We start from the raw sequence: 14,390 nt of genomic DNA on the forward strand, positions 1-14,390 counted from the left end.
ATGTTTGTACCAGAGAGGAATTTCAACTTATCTAATACATTGACTGATCTGAAATACTACATAAGGAAATTCAATCTTAATGTTTTGCTTAAATCTGTCGAATGTGTAAGCAATCCTTTACACATTTCCAGCACTTATAATCCACTGGTCCACCCGTCATTACAAATGTTTGAGAAATGATATGAGACTGATTTAAGAAATTTGAGGAATGATATTAGTACCACTAATTTAAGTATTGATGAAACTGAGTGTTTGAATAATTTGAAGCATAACTCAGATGTCAGAATTATTAAACCAGATAAAGGGAGTGGGGCAGTCATAATGGACATTATGGAATATAATCGGAGAATGAAGGATGTGCTATTATGGAATGCTTATGAAAGAAGTTCCTTGAATGAATTGAATACTACTTACAGGAAGATTCGAAATGAGCTTAATCACCTATTCATTGATGGTTAAATTACCATCAATGAATTTAATGTTTTATCTGTACTTTTTCCAAAGACACCTTGTATTTTTGGACTACCCAAGATTCACAAATGTCTGTTTGACCCCCCCCCCCATGAGACTCATTGTGGATGGGCATGGATCTATAACTTATCCATTAGCAACATTTTTGTTTATTAGGCTGAAACCATTGTTGACTACTGAAAAGAACCTATGTAGAGATTCATATGATTTTTTAGAAAGAATTAACCAGTTGGAGTATGTTGAGTCAGGCATTTTTATAACTATGGATGTTAAAGATCTATATACCATGATGCAGCATGACCTTGGTCTGGAATGGTTTTGTGAGTTTTTATTAGACAAAGGTTTACACCGATCAAACATCAGTGTTTATGAACAACTTTTAGATTTGGTACTTAAGTACAATTTTATATTTTTGGATAATGAATATTTTCTTCAAACCAAGGGGGTTGCTATGGGCTCACCATGTGGGGGGCCTATACGCAAATATTGTTATGCTCCAATGGGAGAAAAAATATTTACTGAAATCAGTTTTTTATGATTATTGTAGAATGTACATCTGTTTTTTGGATAACATTTTTATTTTTTGGATAGGCCCTCGGGATAGGATAGCTGAGTTTGTGAATTATATAAATGGTTCCACACAATTCTTAAAATTCACATGTAAGTTTGATAATAAAGAAATTGCATACTTAGATGTTAAGTTGGTGAAGAATACTTCCATGCTGGTTTTTCAATCTGAAATTTTTCATAAGGAAGCATACTCCAATAGTTTTCTGCACATTGATAGTGCCCATCCTTACAAACAAACAGAAGAGGGTGGTTGTAAAGGGGCAACTGGTAAGAGTTGCCCACATGGTCACCACTTTTGATGCATTTGTCAGTGAATGTGAGTTGTTAAAGGAAATGTTTTTGAGGAGAGGTTACCGTTTTTGTCTTGTTAATGAAGTGTTCATTGAGGTTTTGAACAAGACAGAAAGAGGTAATTTTAAGGCCATCCTCAATCAGGATTCGGGTGATTACTTATTGATGACTGTAGTCAATGACGCTGAAATGAATGATATTAATCTATGTTCAGGTGATCATGATGTAGACAGAAGGCCCATAGGAGTAACATATTCAAGGTCAGCCTTTGTTATGGCCTATAATAGGTCAAGTAAGAAGATTACTGATATTTTGTATAAGAACTGGGTGATTATTTCATCATGCAACGATATCAAACAATGGATAGGAGAGAGACACTGTGTTATATACAAAAGGGGCAGGACTCTTAATAATGTCCTTGAATCCCAGACGAAGGGATCCATGATTGGCTACATGAGGAAATGTGAGGCTTGCACGTCATGTTCACACATCCTTGAGGGCCCATCTTGTGTGATAAATGGTGTTTCTATAAAGCTGAAAAGGAAGAGTTCGTGCCAAACAGAAAGGGTTGTGTATTGTGCTTTATGCATGGTCTGTCCCGCTTTTTATATCAGGAAAACCTGAAAGGAAATTAATATGCAGGATTTATGAACATCTGGGGAATATCAGATTAAGTAAAGACTGGCCAAACACTGTAAGGAATGTGAAGGACACAATTTAAAATTTATTATTATTGATGGAATTGATATAGATCCAAGGCGTGGCCCTTGGACCTTACAGTTAGAAAAGCAAGAAGCATTGTGGCAGATGAAAACAAATGCTACAAATTGGCCAGGAATTAATGATGCTCTGTCCTTAGCTAGCTTCCTTAAACTGAAGGCACTAAACAGATAAAGTAAGGATTTTTTAAGATATGTTATGTTTTGAATGAGTTTTAATGTCAATTAAGTATTGCTTCCACTGCATTGTCTTTTTGATTTTTTTGATATATCTTTAAATAACCCTTTGTGAGGTTTAAATGTGCCTGACTTTTTTATGAACATGTATGAGGTATACGAACACTTTATTGGTTCATAGGTTCATACTAGGCTATCTGCCCTAGGGCATTTATAAGCCTAGCCAGAATGTGTTTGGCTTTCGCCACCCATTTTAAATTTATTTTGCTATGCCCTTTTTAGAGGTTAGTATATTGTGCCTCTGTCTAACAGTGACACAGAAGTGATACCCGGGGTAAACCTACGATCTCCCATCCACTCATCAAGATTCCTCTTGAAGAGAGTCAATGAGGGACTCTGCCTAACCTGGACTGGGATTTTATTCCAGAGTGAAGGGAGCCTCTGGGTTATGAATCTGTCCCTCCAGCATGTCCTATTTATTTCAGTGCTGAGGTTCAAGTCTCTCGAGCGCGTAGCTCGATGGGATTTAGATTTTCTGAGGTGCAGCATGTCCATTAATTCCGGGTTGGACATGGCTTTATACGTCAGGCACAGATCTCCTCTGAACAGGCGGTATGCCACTGAGTACAGCTGGAGTTTCTTTAACCGGGCAGCATATGGCATCTGTTTGAGCCCTTTGATCCTCTTGGTGAGGTACTTTTGGGGTCTTTCCAGTTGCTGCAGGTGTCTGGTAAGGTACATCCCAAAAGGGGCATTGTACTCAATTATGGGCCTGATGAGGGATGAGTAAAAAGGCACGATGACCTCCCCTGATCTAGATGTGAATCTCTTCATGATTAGGTGGGCTATATAAAATGTTTTTCTAATCACTTTGGCCACGTGGTTTTCAAATGAGAGATTGCTATCAACTTGGGTCCCCAGGTCCCTAATTACTTCTTCTGTACTTAATGGATTACCACCTATGTGGTAATTTGTGGGCACTTTGTTTTTGCCGAAGGGGATGACTATACACTTTTTGGCATTTAGCTTGAGGCCATGGCTCTGGCACCAGTTGTCTGTTTCTATGAGGCCCTTTTGGAGGATGCTTGTGTCAGCTGGAGAGTCGATTATGGCACCCAGTTTGCAGTCATCTGCGAACTTGGTCAGCCACAGTCCTTCCGTGTTGGCCTGTACCTCCGAGAAATATATACCGAACAAGAGAGGTCCCAGGACTGAGCCTTGTGGGACACCACTTGTAACTGGTTTGGAGTCTGACATGGCTCCAGCAATTCTAACCATGTGGGTTCTGTCCTTGAGCCAGTTTGCAATCCATCTAGTGACATAGGGGTTTATATTTAAACTGGTGAGCTTATCTATAATGCCCAAGTGGGGTATTGTATCAAAGGCTTTTGCAAGGTCCAGGTAGGCTGTGTGGACCACCTTCCCCTTGTCAATGGCCTTGGTGACTGTTTCAAAGAAATCAACCAGGTTTAAGAGGCAGGATCTGCCCTTAACAAAGCCGAACTGGGTAGGATCCAGTGTCTGTAGGTCCCCAATATCTTTATTTATGAGGTCCATGATGATCCTTTCCATAGCTTTGCAGACCAAGCTAGTCAGGCTTATGGGGCGATAGTTTCTAGGATCCGTTGCGGCACCACCTTTATGGAGAGGGACTACTGTTGCTGTACGCCACTCTTTGGGCACATATCCTGTAGTAAGGCTGAGATTGAACAGTAGTTTTATGTTTGGGTTTAGCTCTTCTTGGAGTTCATGTAGGACGCAGCCATTGATGCTGTGTTTTTTGCTTTGGAGAGGGCGGCTCTTACCTGAGCATCTGAGATGTCAGGGGGGCAGCACTCTGCTGGGATAGATATTTGCCCTTTTGGTGGGGAGGGGGGGGGGGAGTTTGCTCTGATCCCGTCAGCTAGGATGTTGGCAATGTCTGAGGGTTCGGTGTATTTTTTGTCATTTTGGACTAATTCTGAGCATATCTGGGAATTACCACCCAGGTTCCTAACATAACTAAAGAAAGCCTTGTGATTATCCTTAGTGTCCTGTGCAATTTTTCTCTCGAAGCTGGCCTTAGATAATTTTATGAGTGCCCGTAGTTTTTTGCTAATACTGATCAGTGATGCCTTCCCTTTTTGGGATTTTATCATTTAGTAGCTTCCTCCTTCTATTGTATAGTTTGTTTATGGCTGGGGTCCACCAGACAAGACATCTGCCTTTGGAGGATTGGGTCTTGGTTTTATTTGGGATCGCATGATCCATGCATTCCTGAAGGTGTTCATAGAATGCGTTTATAAAGGATTCTGTGGTCTGGGCCGTATTTTCCACAGGCCCGGGGACTTTGAAGGATTCCACCTCGGTTTTGAGGAGTGTGAAATTTGCTTTAGAGAAGTTTTTCACTGTGGTTTTCTGGGCAGGGGGTGGGGTCGGGATGTGAATATCCAGTGAGATTAGTTTATGGTCTGATCTTACCAGTGAGGGATACACTTCTGGTCTGGAGCATAGAGTCCCCATGTTGGTGATGATCAGGTCCAGTATGTTTTCCCCTCTTGTGGGATATTAATATTGTGAGTCTGATATTAATTAAGGGGTGGATCTGTTGTTTTTAAATTCGATTGCTTTGATACTATCTGGTATCCTTGATAAAGTCTCTGAATAAGCAGAGACAAAAGCATTTGGAAATATTGTTTACCAGAGTTATTTATTTATTATTTTTATGTGAATAAAGTGTTATATTTATCAAGAACTTGCTGCCATTCTTTTGGACCTACTGCTGCTGTTGTTTGTATAAGTCCTAAATGGGTCATTATGGAATGGTCTTTCTTGGACTTAAGGAGAGCCTTGTGTAAAGGGCTTTTCCTTCTTGTGCTGATAGGTTGGCAGCTTCAGTGGTCCCTTACTGCTACATCAGGTACAGTATTGGAATGCCAAGGGGCTCTCTGTGCATGCTTAGCATCTTCTTACTTTGAGCTTTTAACACAAATTCCATTTGGTACCTGTTTGCAATTATGTCCAGGATGGGTGGATTCGCCCAACTACATTTAAAAGGATATCTATCTTCCATTGATGGTTTGTCTTTTTCTGTCTGCCAGCCATACAATAGGGTCAGAATACCTGTGCTAACGAGAACCAGTCTGCTACTGTTTTCAGCGAGATTGGCAACATATTTAGCTGTGGCATCTGAGGTTCTGACCTAGATCATTTAGTGGAGTTCTGTGCTTTACGCTATTCAGGTCTGCAGTCATTCATCATCATTAACTATCAATATGGATAAGCCACCCCCCCCCCCATCCTAACGAGCAGGCATTTCTCTATAATGGTATACAGAAGTCTACTTTTAACTCATTCCCAGATGGACAAGCTTGAATCATCTCAAATAATAGCCTCCAATGAGGATCCATCAGTATAAGTGACTCTTTTGATGCTGGCCGTAGGAGCTGGACAAGCACTTCTTTGGTACTGGTGTTTGCAGGCTGAGGGGGTCATGGGGCATACATTGACTCCTCAGGTCTGGAGCTACACTTCTAGTGAGGTGCATCTAACTGATTTCAGACAGATGTTATGAATGCATGATGAATGAAGGCTGCCAGTTTCTTGCATTTTAAATGTCCAAGCATGGCTTCTCTCCTAGCCCTAATCGTCTTGGACCTAAATTCTTTACAGATGCCACACAAGGCAATTTTGTGGTTCAGGCCTAAGCATAAACACACTTGTAATGCCTGTCATTAATCTGTTTCTTACCCGAGTACTTACCCTGCTTAAGTCTTAATCCCTAGACCTCAGAATGGGCATGCCTGGAAGCCAGCCAAACAGTCAACTGAAAACAAAAATTACAAAAATAAAGGATCTCTACAAAAAGGGTAAGAAAATCCCCTAGGGGTACTTATCTGCTGTTTCAGTCTTTGCCTCACCCACTGGATTGTAGCAAACATCTGTAAAATGCCATGTAAGAAACGGACAACTTCACATCTTCCTTTATACACTGATGCAGAGAAGTTTGGAGGCAGGGGTCATAAGTTTGGTGTTGGACGATGGGGAAAGTTTTCTGAAACTCTGGCTGGACATAAGACTTCACCTGCTGCAGGAGTCCCTGAAGTTATGACTGCATCACTAACTAATACGCAGAACGTTCTCAAACACTGTGCAATGAATAATACTAAGGTGAGCTTGTTTATGTAAGAGGAGAGGTCAAACCGGATACCATCTGAAAATAAAAGAAGGAAATAACTGTAAGGAAAAGCTTGTAGCAGCACCCTTTCTAAGAAGCAGTGGAAACAGAAGGGTCATAGAGCTGGATGTACTGAAGGACTGAGAAAATAGAGATGTCTAATGGAGCAGGTACCTATCAGAGGCGACCTCTGTGACCTCATTACTTGTAAACTGTGACCCATAGAGCCTAGCAGACTGTAGTAGCAAGTCATTCTTCAGCTAACATTTTAGTAGGCGAGTGTTGGCAATGTCCAAGAATTCAGCAAAAACAGGTATCCATGCTGAATGTCATAACTGCCTGGTTAGTCGGATAGCTAACAATGTATAGAGACAGACACTGGCTTTGCTTACACCATCTAAACAGCAAAATTCAGTTTTCTTCTGTTTTATAAAGTAGTATTTTGCGCAGCTCTAAAAAGAATGCTGCGTTGTAATTACTGTCATGCAACTATTAACTCTCTCTTAGGCTTTATTTGGAAATCATTATTGAAAATATTGAAAATATATTGTTTTTTTATTCAAACTTTTCTCCTTGGGGCCCCCCCCCCCAAGAAAAATGAGCCATAACCCAGATGTATATGTTTGCAATCAAATCATAAATGGATAAAATAATACATAAATAAAATCTTTCCTGTGTCACTTTAACTTTTACTTACAAAACAAGGAGCAATTTTAGGTCTCGACACAGATACCAGAATTTTATTAATCTTCTTTGAAGAACTGTCATTCTTTGCTTTGCCTGGCATCTGCACAACACCTGAACAGGTGACCTAACAGCAAAACTAAAAGACCAGAAGTTACATGGCCTGGCAGTGAGACCCCAGAGGGGTAATTAAACTGCAAACAGGGAGTTCACTGCAAACTGCCTGAACAACATGCCATAGAAAATCAGTAAGAAAACAACACTCCAGTGGCTGTGCCTTGAAACGCTGTATGGATGATTAGGTAATTTAATAAGCATTTTGTTCTGCTGACCAAACAAGACATAGAGGACAGACCTACAGATGCACATAAACAGACAGAACCAGAAATGTCAGTGTCTTTTACTCAAGTCACAGAACTGTCAGTGTATTTTAACAAAACCACAGTTCCACTGTGCCAGGCAAATATTATTGTGAAAATGAAAGAATGGATGTAAAACGTCAAACACATCAATCCAGACTAGTCCAGAATCTAACAAGACTTGTTTCAGTGCGGTGCAGTCATTACACACGAGTAACCGATCTTAGCAGTAATTACACGTCATGAAGTAATGTGCTAATTATACAATGATTCTAATTGGAATTGCACTAAGGTTAACATCAGATATCACCATGAGGCTAGGGTTTGTACACACAATTTCAATGTCCAGAGACATTAAGAGAATGGAATGGTAAGATACAACCCCTTTAATCCCCTGCTCCTGGGTAGTTCGAGCTGGCCTTTCAGAGACAAGACCCTCCCTTGCCAATGACTGTTAAAGCTTGTTCAAGAAACAGAAAAACATCTATGTGGGGAGTGTAGCTACAGAGGGGGAGGGGGCTGAGACATACTCTGTATGGCAACTGAAAGAAAATTCATTTTTCTATAGCAAAAGTATTATTTTTCTCTGTGTTGCAAATATGATTTCCTGACAGTTCAGACAACATTCTCTGCAGCATTCTCTTCAGATATATCATGACTGCTTTCTAGTTACACTTTACTGTTAAACCAGGAAGCATCCATCATGTCAAATGTCACTACAAAACAAATAACAATCGAGCTCTTGCATCACTAAAATATACAATCTTATGCTGAATACAACCACCTAAAAACATTTTTTTCACTATCCAATCAAAATGCATGCAAGAACAGACGAAGAGTCAGGCTTTTCAAAAAGGAGAAACACAAACATTTGACAACAGAACAATATATGTGTGTTTAAATTCTTAAGGCTTACCTTTCAGTTCAGGCTTCAGTATAAAATTAGATTTTTTTTCCCTTTCTGTGATGGCAGAGAATAAGCCTATGCCTATAATATTATCTCTGTGGGTTAATGCCTAAGGGCCGAGGGTGGAGCTCAGTCCGTGACAAGCACCGTCTGCAGCCCTGTGCAAGGAGCCCCTCCCCCCACCTGCTATTGATGGGGGCTGGCACTGAGGTTCCTGCCCAGGAAGGAGGAAGGAAGGCTGAGGATTACTGACATGACGATTGGGAGGAAATTGATGTAAAAGGGAAGAACTGTGTTTTGTGTACATGCATAGCGGGCAAGGTTTTGGCAGTTTATGTATGCCTATATGGGTGTCAGTGTGCATATACATGATAATGGGTGAGTGCAGGTCTATGGCAGTTCCATGTTGAAATGGAAGGAACTTTCTTTTTATTCCTGTTACTGTTCAGGCTGTCTAGGTACATGGGAAAATACAGTGGTTTAAAGCTGTAAAAATTGAATATAAAAGAGTTGCAATAATTTCACGATATGATTCCTTTTACCTGGCATTACAATTTGCAAGACTAGAAAAAATCATTCAGGTGTCCATCAGCAGCTGAGTGGCTGAGCCAGGAGTAACTAAAAGAGATGACAAGGCTGGAATAAAATATTCAGCTGCTCTTATATGACGCTTTGTCTCTGCTACAGTTAAAAATGCAGCAGTAATCTCTGGTCCCCTTTTAGTTCTTCCCCAGTTTACTGTGTCACTTAATAGCACAAGTGTTTCTCTACTTTGTCCATCTGTACAATTCTCAGCTGACCAAAATGTATTTTTTTGTATTTTGTAGTCACTGGTCATATGGTTTACAGGCTGATTTGACCAGCCACAGTGATCCCATGGCTCTCTCTTCACACTGCCAGCATTACAGCAGTGTTCCCTATTACTGGGTGGGGAGATTACATGAAAGTATACCAGTTAAGGTTCTGTTTTGCAAGGAACATTGGTCAGAGGGCCAGCAAACTCATCACACTGTGGTTAGAATGAAATGCTTACTTTGTAAGGCATAACCTGCTTGGGGGACACACATTCAGTGCAGTCAATGGAATTTCATATGCCCCTCACTTTGGGGACACATACATTCAGTGCAGTCAATGGAAGTTCATATGCTCCCCACTTTGGGGACATACACATTCAGTGTAGTCACTGGAAGTTCATATTCTCCCCACTTACTTTCTTCAGTGCTTCTTTGCTGCCACTCATTTTTATCTTCAGCAGGTCTGAAGTGAGATTCTCTCTGTCTGCTCTGACAGGTCCACATTCAACACATCAGTTTACATTCTCCTCCAAGGAAGGGAAACGTGTTTGTAGCTGCAAAATTTGGCCCTCCTAACCAGTTATCTGACTCTCAAATATGTTACACAATGGAACTAAGCTATTGTCAGTTAAAGTGAATACTCCATCCTTAAATTATCGGCTCACAAAAAAGGATCTGTTTCAATGCCACTGTCGGATAACTTATTAAACTGAACACACCCTGCTGTTAAACTGACCTTACCCTTGGGGCTCTTACACTTGCATTGTAGATTAGGGTCTCATGTTCAAACGACTGTGATGGCTGTATGAGGACTAGCACACTCAGCCAAGAAGCACAGTCTGAAAAATAAAAAAATCATCGCAGCTAGTAATGTAGTGTAGTTATATCTGTCTCCCAGAATTGTTCTGATTTGAAGACTATTTGAGGCCTGTGGGCCTGAAGTTTGAGATCCCTGTTGTAGATACATCCCTAACTAATCTATTACAGGTCACCAAAACTCTGTTACAGGGATATGAATAGAGCATCGCAGTAAGCATGACATAAATATATCAGTGAAAAACACAATAAAAAGCTATAGGTGCTTACTAACACCATACATAGTGGGACCTTTTGTCAAATAAAATGTGCCCATACTGACAAATATCCTCTCCTTCCCATCATGCATTGCACACCAGTCTCGCTCTAGTACTGATGTCACTGAAAAAAATGAGGATAATAGAGGAAAAAAGAGAGAGAGAATACAGGAGGTAAAAGGAGAGTGATGAAGGCCCTTCTTCTGTTGTTACAGTAACTACTCATAACTTAAATATCTGGAAAGAGGAGGCCCATCTTTAGTAGGACATACTTCCTACGTAATCCTTCTAGGTAACTGGCCTAATGGGAACAAACTCCCAACATAAATGGCCCCAAAAGAAGGATCTAGATTTGGAAATTATAACTAACTTATACTGCCTCTCATGTGTTTTTTGGAAACACCAAGTTGCTGTTGCTGCACAAATATAATTTTAGATAGTGTTATAGAAAATGATATACAGGTTGAGCCTTACCACACTTTTCATAGCAAAAAATGATACTGTTGACTAACCATCTGAAAATGATGTGCTTGTTAACGTTCTTACCCATCTAGAATTCAGTAAAAGACACTAAGATTATATATGACTACAATCTAATGGGGACATGTAGGTGTGATAGACCTGACATGTTGGAGTTCACTATGCATATGTCAAATGCAGGTAAGACTGTGGCCCTGTTTGGAATTTTACCCTCGCTCAGAATGCAGCCCAAATGCAAAGAGAAGATAAATGGCCGTAACAATTGGCTAAGTAGCTGGTATCATTCTAGTGGGATATAGTACATGCATGTGTCAGTTTGGGATGAGAAGATCAGCAGCCCAACTTGCTTCACCAAGGATGGCCTGTAACCTTTGGCCCATGGATTCCACATACTGGCCAAAGGACTTTCTGCTTCCATGGTGTAGAGCAGTGTGTTTATGTAGAATAAACAACTTGAACACATTCTGTGCCTCAGTGTCTCATTTGAATACACAAGACATGCGACATGGTATCAGAATAGGATCCGAAGTTGAAGTAGCTCGCAAACCATGAGGCACGCAGTTAGAAATGGAGTAATATATGGGAGCAAACTCGCAAACACATTAGCGGTTATTCGAAGGTACTTAAATTAATTTTAAATCATTTTCCGTCACCAAACATGTGGCATAGCATTCGAAGTGTTCAAAATCATTTCCGAGATATTCAAGATGTCCAAAATAGTGACATAATGATTAAAGTGTTTGAAATAGTCTCCCAAGTGTTTAAAATGTTAGAAAAGTCTATACCGTCTGAATTTTTCCCAGTGTATGACTTTTTTGAAGTAACTACAATTTTTCAGTGTTGGAAGTGTCCAGAGTGTTCGAGGTATTTGCAGTATTAAAATAAAGCATTTTCAGAGAGATTTTTGTGCACTTGAGTGTAATTAAAAGTAGCTGGTCTATATTTATGTTTAAAAGCAATTTGTTGTTTTGGCAGAGGGATTTTGCAGACCTAAACCACTGGAATTTGATAATAATATTGCAGAGAATTTGTGAGTGTTTAAGCAAGAATATGATATTTTCATACAGGCTGCATTTTTTTGATAAAGACACAAGTACAAAAGCATTTATACTTCTCAATTTAGCTGGCTCAGAGGCCATTGAGTGGGAACGTTCATTTGTGTATGCATCTGCTGTGTATGCAAGGGAGAGGGAGAACTGAAATATTGTGATACAGGCTGAAAGACAGGAAGATTTTCCACAAACACTTCAAGAAACAGCAAAATACACACATAATCCAAGTATAAAGCCAATTCTTTATTCACGATCTGGTACCTCGGCCTTTCGCCTTCAAAGGATCACAGAAACAGTGCATACTATCAAAGTATATATACACATCTTTCTGATAGTATAATTAATCTTAATTTACAAAAACAACTGCAATTAGTCAATTAAAGCAGTCACATTAATTTAAAGTAACATTCACAGTTAAACTAACACTAAGATTTGCAGTTAATTTTAAAGTGAATTTTAAAGTCAATTTTAAAGACAATTTTAAAGATGGAAATAGTCAATACAGAAATATATTTTATTCATAAATAGATAGCTGAATAAATCACTGCAAATAATTATTTATAATAGTAAAGACATTCATATTAATTTCAACACTTAAATGCTCAGTTCCAAATTTAATCCGCCAGGTTTTAAAGTGTTATATTTTAAAATCATTTTTGTTTCTAATTCAAGTAATTTTTGAATAAACATACCCCCACTTTCAAAACAAAAGGGCTTCCCCAAAATACAGAATTTTAAACTGTTAGTGCAACCACCATGATTATCAACAAAGTGTTTGGCCACAGGGTTGAATTCATTATTATTTCTTATATCCCTTAAATGTTCCAGGATACGAATTCGGACCATCCTTTTGGTCTTCCCTATGTACCATATATTGTTACATGAGCAACCTAATATATACACTACTCCAACTGACCTACAATTAAAGTAGAATCTAGGGGAGAACGGAATCCCATTAATTCTATTTAAATTAATGGCCTTTACACAGATGCTACAGTGACCACAAGGATGTGTACCTACCGGAAGATCTGATCTATCATCTCCTTTCAAAAAGTTATAATTTAATAGCTCTTTTAAATTTTTCCCCCTCTTAAAAGAGAAAGTTACATGTGAGTGTGAGTGTGTCCAATGAACGGACTTTGTGTCTAATTAACCTGTCTAACTTGGTTATTAATGATGACATGAGATTAGTGTTATTAAAAGGCAGTAAATTTGTGCCTACGTTTATTCCCTCACTTGGGGATTTATATATGGAGCTGAAAATGTTTGTTAGAAAGCTGTATTTAAACGTATACTTTCTGAATGATATTACTAACACTGTAAATAGTTCATCTGATGAGAATCATACTGAAGATGGTGATGACGATAATTTGTTAAACTTATCTGTATATGATTATGAAAATACTGATTGTTGCTCTGTAGATGAAAATATGTTTAGTATGGATGACAATGATGAAAATGTTGAAGGCTTTTACACAGGTTATGGAAAACTGCTGTTACCATATTTAGCCTCAAATAATAAATTTACACCAGACATTAAGGTTCCTGTTATTGCTATGTTTTTCAAGATTGTATTTAAAGAAATGACGTTATTAATGAAAAAGTTTCATAAGAGTCAGAAACAATATAATCTGAATAAAAGTGAATGGAATGCCTTAAAATACTTGATGAATATTAAAAAATAATTTATTTTCAAGTGTGCAGATAAAGGGGGCAACTGGGTTATTATAGATAAAACTTTTTATTGTGAAATGGTAAATGACTTGCTTTACAATGAGGTTGAATATAAATGTTTAGTTAGGAATCCTGTAACAGAATTTAACATTGAGTTACTAAATTTACTGGAAAGAGGGGAACGCCTGGGTTTTTTTTAGCCACAATGATGTGTGCAAATTATATGTTAAAAATCCACTGACACCTATTTTTTATGTCCTACCTAAGGTTCATAAATGTTTAGAAAACCCCCCAGGTAGGCAAATAGTGTCAGGAATAGGCTCTTTTTTAAGTAATGTTAATCTTTTTTTGGATTTCCATCTGAAAAAACAGCTAAATAAAGTGATGGCACATATCTCTAACACTCAAGAACTAATAAATGAACTTTCTCATGTTAAATGGTGCAATGATTATTACTGGGTGACAATTGATGTGAAATTCCTATATACTAACATCAATAAAAGGTGGGGGTTGGAAGCGGTCTTTGAGATGCTAGGTGATGGACCTAGAACTATGTTTCTGATTCAACTATTAGATTTTTGTCTTACTCACAATTATTTTTGCTTTAACAACAAATTTTTCCTGCAATTAAAGGGAACGGCTATGGGGGCTGCCTTTGCACCCTCATATGCCATTGTATATATGGGTTACTTTGAGAGACAATATATTTACCCAAGTTCCTTTTACAAAAAGAATGTCATTACTTATAAAAGCTACAGTGATGATCTCTTTTTGATTTGCAAGGGTGATATTTTGGAATTTTTTGAATTTTTTGAAACCTTAAATAAAAATAGTCATGGTTTGACCCTTTCCTTTGAATATAGTAGGGAAAAGATTCATTTCTTAGATATAACACTATATCACCATGAGGAAAATATTGGATATAGACCATTTAGAAAAGATACCTCGGTTAACATGTTCCTACATGCTGAGAGCATGCATCC

General features: G+C 38.6%; 1 long non-coding RNA gene across 1 annotated transcript in view; it reads right to left on the minus strand.

The window, feature by feature from the left end:
* The window catches only part of LOC122806707, a 614,103-nt gene extending 605,585 nt beyond the window's left edge, over positions 1-8,518 (minus strand). The window contains exon 1 of the long non-coding RNA XR_006365543.1: positions 8,344-8,518. This is a non-coding gene — a long non-coding RNA (uncharacterized LOC122806707). The remainder of the gene's footprint in view (positions 1-8,343) is intronic.
* Positions 8,519-14,390: the final 5,872 nt, after the last annotated feature.

This window comes from Protopterus annectens, chromosome 7.part0, assembly GCF_019279795.1.
Source record: "Protopterus annectens isolate FY-2018-M chromosome 7.part0, PAN1.0, whole genome shotgun sequence".
Lineage (NCBI taxonomy): Eukaryota > Metazoa > Chordata > Ceratodontiformes > Protopteridae > Protopterus > Protopterus annectens.